The sequence below is a fragment of the Terrapene carolina genome, unplaced genomic scaffold (genome assembly GCF_002925995.2).
Source record: "Terrapene carolina triunguis isolate 2854851 unplaced genomic scaffold, T_m_triunguis-2.0 Scaffold21, whole genome shotgun sequence".
Taxonomy (NCBI): domain Eukaryota; kingdom Metazoa; phylum Chordata; order Testudines; family Emydidae; genus Terrapene; species Terrapene triunguis.
Window position 1 is genome coordinate 10,670,445 of NW_020664372.1, and position 8,366 is coordinate 10,678,810.

An 8,366-nucleotide genomic window follows, 5' to 3' on the forward strand; every position below is an offset into this window, starting at 1 on the left:
TTTATCTAGTTCTTTTTTGAACCCTGTTATAATCTTGGACTTCACAACATTCTCTGGCAAAGAGTTCCACAGGTTGACTGTGTGTTGTGTGAAGAAATTCTTCCTTTTGTTTCTTTTAAACCTGGTGCTTATTAATTTCATTTGGTGACCTCTAGTTCTTGTGTTTTGAGAAGGAGTAAATAACACTTCCTTATTTACTTTCTCCACACCAGTCATGATTTTATAGACTTCAATCATATTCCCCCTTAGTAATCTCTTTTGCAGGCTGAAAAGTGCCAATCTTATTAATCTCTCCTCATCTGGAAGCTGTTCCATATACCTAATCATGTTGTTGCCCTTTTCTGTACCTTTTCCAATATATCTTTTTTGAGATGGGGCAACCTCAGCTGCATGCAGTATTCAAGATGTGGGCATACCATGGATTTATATAGAGGCAATATGATATTTTCTGTCTTATTATCTATCCCTTTCCTAATGATTCCCAACATTCTGTTAGCTTTCTTGACTGCTGCTGCACACTGAGTGGATGTTTTCAGAGAACTATCCCCACTGACTCCAAGATCTCCTTCTTAAGGCCAGCTCCAGGCATCAGCACAGGAAGCAGGTGACAGATTCCAAGCATTTTCAGAACTGAATATTTCTATTATTTTTTTGTTTTGCTGGCCAAACTGAAAAATCAATTATTTGCCTTTGCTTTACTTTTAACTTCCTGTGTGGGATCTCTTCTCTCATTCTTTTCTTCCTTTCTCCCTCTTAGGAAGTTTCCCCTCCTTCAGAGGTCCCTCAATACTCATCCCATGAGGCTCTATTGTGATAATTGGACCTACAAATTTACCCTAATTGTGTGTTTAACTGTAAAATCAGAGTGTAAGTTGATAAGATGTAACAATAACCTCTAATAATAACTGTTGATATGAATAGGTGCAAGAAAATGAGGCAAAGAAATTGGATTAGTCTAAACCAAAAAGGCCACTTTGATATAACCCATGGACTGTTTAAATTATGTTTGTTAAAAACAGATGATACGGAGTTAATGAGCCAAAAATGGTGTGTCAAATTTTAGGCCTAACTGGTGGACAAAATAATGAAAGGACACTATTCTACTCACCACTCCCTTTTTGGGTCTTTAAAGAAAGTAACTTTGCTGGGAAAAGAAACAGGAAGATCTGACAGATGTTACTGGAGTGAGCTTCAACATCATGGCTACCAACCTGTGGTGGTGCAGCAGTCCTGCATAGGTAGAGGGAGGGTTAAAGCAGCCCTCAGGGAGACTGTGCAAAACCCAGCCAATGGGAGGAGGGCTTGTAGAGAGCCAATCAGGAGAAGGTTTCTTGGTGCAGCCAATCAGGGCCAGGGAGAACCATATAAGAAGGGCTGCTCAACAAAGCAGAGTCAGTCTCTCCCTGGAATGCAAGGGAGAAGGACTGGCTGCTTTAGAGGAGTTCCTTAGATAGCACAGTGATGGGCAGGGTCAGGAGAGCAATAGGGAGCTCCAGCCTGATGCCTGCCAGACTGAGGCCCCTGATACAAAGGGCCAGGAAGGTGCTAGGGCTATGGAGAAGCGGCCTAGTGAAATAAGCAGTGGGAGTTGGAGGAGCAGCAGCATGTGGCTGCTTGCTATAGGGGCCCTGGGCTGGGGACCACAGTAGTGGGTGGGGCCACCCCACTCTTTTCCCTCCACTTGCCACAGAGGGGGTAGCAAGTATTTGGACTGCAGTTTACCCTTTGAGATGAGGGGCTAGACTGAAGGCTACAGTAGGCCACAGCAGCAAGTGGATGGACTAGAGACAGCTGGTTTTCCCAGAAGGGGGGAGAAAGGGAAGTGGGGCACAGCCAGAGGTCCATGCCTAGAAGAGGACACCTTGGTCTGGGGAGTGATGCAGGTCTTAGAGGTGGAGCAGAAGCTACAGCAGTGAGACACCACTAGAGGAAGGCGCACCAGCAACCAAGAGCTAATTTTCAGCATGGTGAGCAGGAGGTGCTGCGGTGGTGAGATGTACCCTGTCACACACACCCATGAACTTCAAGTACTCTGAAATTTGATTGTCCTAATCCTGAGGGATGTCCTGGCCAGACCGGGCCTGAGAAAGGCCACTCCTAACAGCTCCACCTGAATCCCAGATACCACCTGGGTTGAAATGGGATCAGACTTTAACCACACCAGCAATAACAGCTCCAACCCATCTCTACCAACTTCTCTTTTTCCCAAAAGGAGAGTTACTACCATCTTTATTACTATCTAAAACAGTGGTCTCCAAATTTTTTTGATTGCGCACCCCTATCAGTAAAAATTTTTTGAGCACGCACCCCCTGCCGCGCCGAAGCAAAACAAAAATAAAAAACCAGCCGCTCGGACTCCCGCCTGGCAAAGCAAAAAAAAAAAAGCGCTCCTCCTGACGTGTACCCCCAAGCATCCTCTTACGCACCCCCCCTGGGGTGCGTGCACCCTACTTTGGAGACCACTGATCTAAAAGACTGTCAGACTAGGGTTGTTGGATTTCCCTCCCCGCTTCTAAAAACTCTCTCCAGCCGAAGGGAAATAGAACAGAACAAGAAATTATGTTAAAACGAAAGCCTTACTTAATACTTTACATTTCAAATGCTTTAAAATTGTTCCCCCACCCCCTTCTTTTCTATACCTTTAATAAAAATTTAAAAGGATATTTAATGGTAGTAAGCAGGCTGAGGTCTCTGCATCCCAAACCCTGAATCTTGTTTAACACTGTTTAGTGTTGGCTGTGGATTTGGTCATGTTGACACTTTAGCCCATTTTTTCCATCTAACTTAATATAAGAGCTCTCTCTCTGGTCTTCATGTACTCATACACCCAGTTACCAAAATCTGAAGTCATGAGGGAGGAGAGGGATCCAAGCAGGCTTTGGTCCCTACTTCCCTGTACTTTGAATAATTTATACCCGAGACAATAGGCAACTGGGGAAAAGGCAGCAAAGAGGTGAATACACATCTCCCATTGTCCAGAGGAGCAAGATTAGTTTTAAACATGTTCCGAGGTGTGTACACCTTGCCAAAGCTGTTCTGACTTTCTCTAATACACTTATCTCTCTTCCCTTTCACCAGAGATATATAATTTCCTCATTCTGAATGCATGAATGGTTGGCCTTGAACTCATACTACTAGAAGACTACAAATTGAAGGGTGTGCTGTCCTATCTTATTCCAAGGGTATTTTAAATCTAGAGAAAATTAAAGTATTGTAATTGACATACAATGTTAATGCTACAATGCTCCTGGCAAACAAATGTAGTGCAAGATTGGTGCAAATTTGCCACAGTTTTATTGATGTACTTTACAAAGACAATTGATAACATGCATTCATTTTAAGGGTGCAACATATTTATGCTGAATATACATTTTACATTTATAAATAGTTCTTTTGGTTACAGTTGTAGGGACGTGATGAATACCTGATTCAACAATTCCACATGTTGTAAAAATTCTGAACAGGGATTTATTGAATGTTCATGCAGAAATTTTAAAAATCTCTAGTGGATAAAAAAAAGAATAGAATATATCAATATTTGAAACTGAATACCTGGGGATGGAAATAAGGGTATTCACTTTGAGATCATGGTCCAAGTTATTAAAGAGATATCGGTATATGCATACAATTGCCATGATTTGTCTTTTCAGGGAAAGAAAATTAACATTTTTGAGAAGGATTGTGACCCATTTATCCACTGGTGATATTCAACTCAAGGTTTAGTACGTCCTTCTTGTATCAGTACATTACTGCTCCATGATTACTGAGCTCCCTTCCCAAACTTCTCTGATTAAAATTTGCTATCTCTGACAGGACTAGATGAGCTTTGTTATCTCAGTATTCATTTTTTTGCAGATTACATTAAAGGTACTTTCTGGTATCTGGACTGGGAAAAAATGGAGATCTAGGTAAACAATAGCTTGATTTTTTTTCACACATTTTCAGTACAGTCACCTTTTAAAAACACAGGAGACTCATTTTTTAAATAATAATTGTATATCTGTAACAGAAGAAATGTTTCCTTTACATTTTCTCATAACAACAACATTTCATATTTGTTTAATGCTGAATTCTTTCCTTATGCAATTCAGTACATTTATGGATCATAAATAACCAATCCAATCTGGAAAATGATAAATGTTCTCTTCCAACTTCTAATCACATTAGGCTTTAGTTCCAACAAAAGCCTGTAAAAAGCCTTTTGGCAAACCTGAAACATATATCCTTTTAAAGACAGTGAAATAACAAAATAGGCTAGACTATTTCTGTTGTCCATTTCTAGAATCTTTTTTAATTATCACTTCTCAGGGTTTTTTTTCTCCCCATAATATATTGACTGGCTTTCTTCAATTTAATCTTGGATTTTTCTCTTATTTAAAAAAAATCATTTTCCATATAGTGTTATCTGGAGGCCTTTTTTTAGTTTACTTTAATAAATTTCACCCATCAGGTAAAAGACTAATATGTTGACAAACTGTGCTATGCAAACTACTAATAATGCCCATTGGAGCAAATTTGTCATTTATGAGATACCCTCAATGAAAAATGTATTGCTCTTGAACACTTGCTTAAAGTGTCTCTTTTACAGGAGAATTGACGTACACCTCCCCATTTACAATTCAGGTTAACTATTTTTTCATCTGAACTGATAGTTGTATCTGATCTGAAATTTATTCTCACATTACATCACTTCATATTGTATTGTTTTTCTTCCCAAAAATATAATATAACATTTGAAAGAAAAGTTATGTACTCACTAGTCATTCAAATAGCAAATACTAAATGTATGGCTGCAAAACAGCTATGAATTTACCCATCTGGATATTCCTTTTCTGGATTTATATCTGTATTAACATCTGAACTCTCAATGTTATCACACAGAGTTCTGATCTTGTAGTGATTAAATGGTCTGATTGCATGGACAATCTCAGAGTTATTATTAAAAACAACATAAGTTCTTAGTCTTGCCAACACATCTGTCCAAAAGCTCCAGCCAAATAAATATACTATGACAAGAAGCCACATTTTCATTAGAGTAAAAAAATAGGTATTGTGATAAAAAGTACAGTAAGTATGTAGTTTTTGCTTGCCATTAATATCAGGCAAGCTTCTGTTCAAAAGCAGGAGCCATTGCCAAGAATTTCCTTTGCTACTATGAGACATACATACACGCTCTTTTGACAAAGCAAAGGATGGTCTTGGTTAAAGCACAAGCACAGAAATTGGAGGGTGAAATATTGACCCAGTTATGTTCAACAGCAGTTTTACCACTGCCATCAAGGGGGCCCAGGATTTCGCGCAGGAGGATTTGAGTTTTGTTCTCAGCTTTACCACAGACTTTCTGTGTGGCCCTTAAAAAAAATCACCTAAACTCTCTGGGCTTTACTTTCCCTAGCTGTAAAATACAGGTCATATCTATCTAATGAGGGAAGTGGGAGGCTGTTAATTAATGTCTGTACAGCATGTTGAGAGCCTCTGATGAAAGGACTATGCAAGAGCAAAGTATAAATATTGTATTTATTATTAACCCACTGTTACAAAACATACCCACCTACTAGGCAAAGGTATGAACAACACTTTATACATTAGTTTAATCTATTCTAAAGTGCGTTTACTTTGACACATGTGTAAGAGCTACATAATGTGAAACATGTTTCTGAAATGATTTGAAGACACATGATCTGTCTAAAACAGTATATTCTAGTATTTTTCTACTACATTTGTTTCAGCTGGAGAGATAGTAATTAAGAATGCAGCAGTGAGTTATAAAAATAATAAGTGAGCATAAAATCTATTGAATGGAACAATGCATGATGCAGAGGAAAATTCTGTGAGCTTTCAAAGAACTTTGCCCTAAAACTGTCCATCATGGTATCAAATGACAACATACTCAATTAATGAAACACCAAGTTTTGGGGCATTGCTATCACATTATGGGCTGCAATTCAGACAAATGAGGAGTTGAGTTACCCTGCACTGCAACACTGGTTGCCTCACAATGCTTTGCTGCTGTAGCTTCCACCTAGGCCACTCACAAACAGCATGCAGATTGCACTCTGGGTGTCTGTGTATAGCCACACCCTGCTAGCACACTCCACTCATAAGCTGGCTTCCACTAGCATTGGTTACCACTTTCAGGGTGACCTCAACACACTCTCAGTTCCAGATTTTCCCTAGGAAACATGTGCTCTGCACTGTCCAGCCCTCTCCTGGATGGTCCAGATATTGGATATCTGTTGCCCCTGTGAGGAGTCAATGTACAACAGTTTGCTACTTTGAATGCCATACCCACACAGTTCACTTTAAATGCAACATTGGATTAGTTTGATTAAAGAATAAAAATGTTACTTTAAAAATAAAGAGATTAAGTGAGTAAATGTAAAAGGCATTAAAGTCAGAAATGGTTATAAAAGAAATAAAATGTACACACTTTCTAGTGCTAAAATTTAACAAACTAGACTTGGTTCAAGATAAAATTCCTACCCCATGCTCCTCACAAGAGGGCTGACCAAATTGCAAGTCAGGATCTCTCCCAAAGTAAAGTGTCTGTTTCCTTGTCTTCTTAGGTGAAAAAAGAATGTGTGAGAGAGAGAAACCTTGTGGTGCTTTTGCCCTTCACTTTTATAGTTTAGTCGCATTTTGCAATGAGTGTTACCCCTAGATAAAGTTCATTCCCTCTGAGAGGCTGGAGACATGGAGTCTCATGATGAAAGAGGTTCCATGCTGTTATTTGCTAAAATGTAAATTGATCCACTACTGCCCCACTTCTTTGCCAAAAAATGGCCACATGACAGGTGATTGCCCATCAGCTTTGATGATACCTGGCTAGAGGTGCCTGCTGGTCCTTTAGCTTTGAGAAACAGGTTTATCCACTCTCCAGACTTGTCTGGTAGACATGTTTTTGGTCATAATTTCAGCTTATGTTCATAACTTTACAGATAATGTTGCTACACACATTTCACCACAATATTATTGACCAGTGAACTATTAGTTTTTAAATGATAACTCACAACGCATATTTCATACAAATATAATTACAATAATAATTGTCTGTTGTAATTGTAATTGTCTGTAGGGTGTGAATACAGGGGAGCATTGGGTCACAATCATGTTCTACAACTTGCTCTATGAGGTTCTCTACACTAGAATTTTTTTAACCTCAGATTAATTGCCAATTAAATCAAGGCAATTAGCACATTTGTAGACATGGAAAAAATCATTTGTGGAATCTTAACTGAATAATTATGTATTGGAACAATTTTATGCCCCTTAGAAACTCCTGAATGAAGCCATTTCCATCTTACCCTTTTTTGAGATGTCACATACCCTGTAGGTGTATTCATTTAAGTCACATACCCCATGAGAGTTGTCCTCCGTTACACCATCTTGATATCTGCAAAGTTACTTGCAAACCAATATTTAAATATAAAACAGATAATATTGTGGTTGTGTATTTTAAACTAACTCTTCCATGTGTATTTTCCTTGTACACTGAAAAAAATAAATGTGCTGTAGCAAGACTCCTAAAATCAGGAACACAACACGTCCTAGGAAGATGAGGTCTTACCTGGATCTCCCCTTGCCTGCAGTGTCCACTTTGCAACCCAAGTACAGCAAATGGAAAAGATGAAGATGCCAGGAGCCTTCTTGATGAGATATCAGGGGAAAGGAAACTGAGGAGTTTGAGAGATATTTTGAGAGGGAGATATAATATAATCGCTATGATTAGGGAAGGCTGCATCACCAGTGCCAGCTCTGCTCCTGGCTCCTCTACCTGAACCTGTGTCCAGACAGAAAACTTGACCATAGATGCCTCTACTCAGATCTTGGTGTGGATTTGAAGAGACTGTGGCCTGCATTTCTTTTTCATAGATAGCCAGGCTGGGGAGACTGTCCAGTGTGAAAGGTATTTGCTGATGTAATATCTCAGGAAGCAGGTGGGAGAGCTTCAGGAGAAGGTGGTTAGGCTGAGGAGCATCTCAGTGAACATGAGGAATTTATCAAGAATATTCATATGGAGATCTCCAAGGCTGGGGAAGCTATCCAGTTAGAGAGGACTGCAGTTACACAACTGGGGGAGGCAGATATAACAGAAAATGTGGAAATGACAGTGAAATGTCATGTCAGAAAATGTGGAAAAGACATAGAAGTGCTAAAGGACTTTTCTGTTTCAGTTTTCACCAAAAAAGTTAGTAGCGATTGAAAGCCTAACAGTGAACACCTTTGAAAATGAAATAGGATCTAAGGCTAATATAGGGAAGAGGGAAGGGACAAGTTTAAAATTACTTTGACAAGTTAGATGTCTACAAGTCAGCAGAGTATTATGATTTAAATCCTAGAATATTCAAGAATCTGAGTGAGGAGAT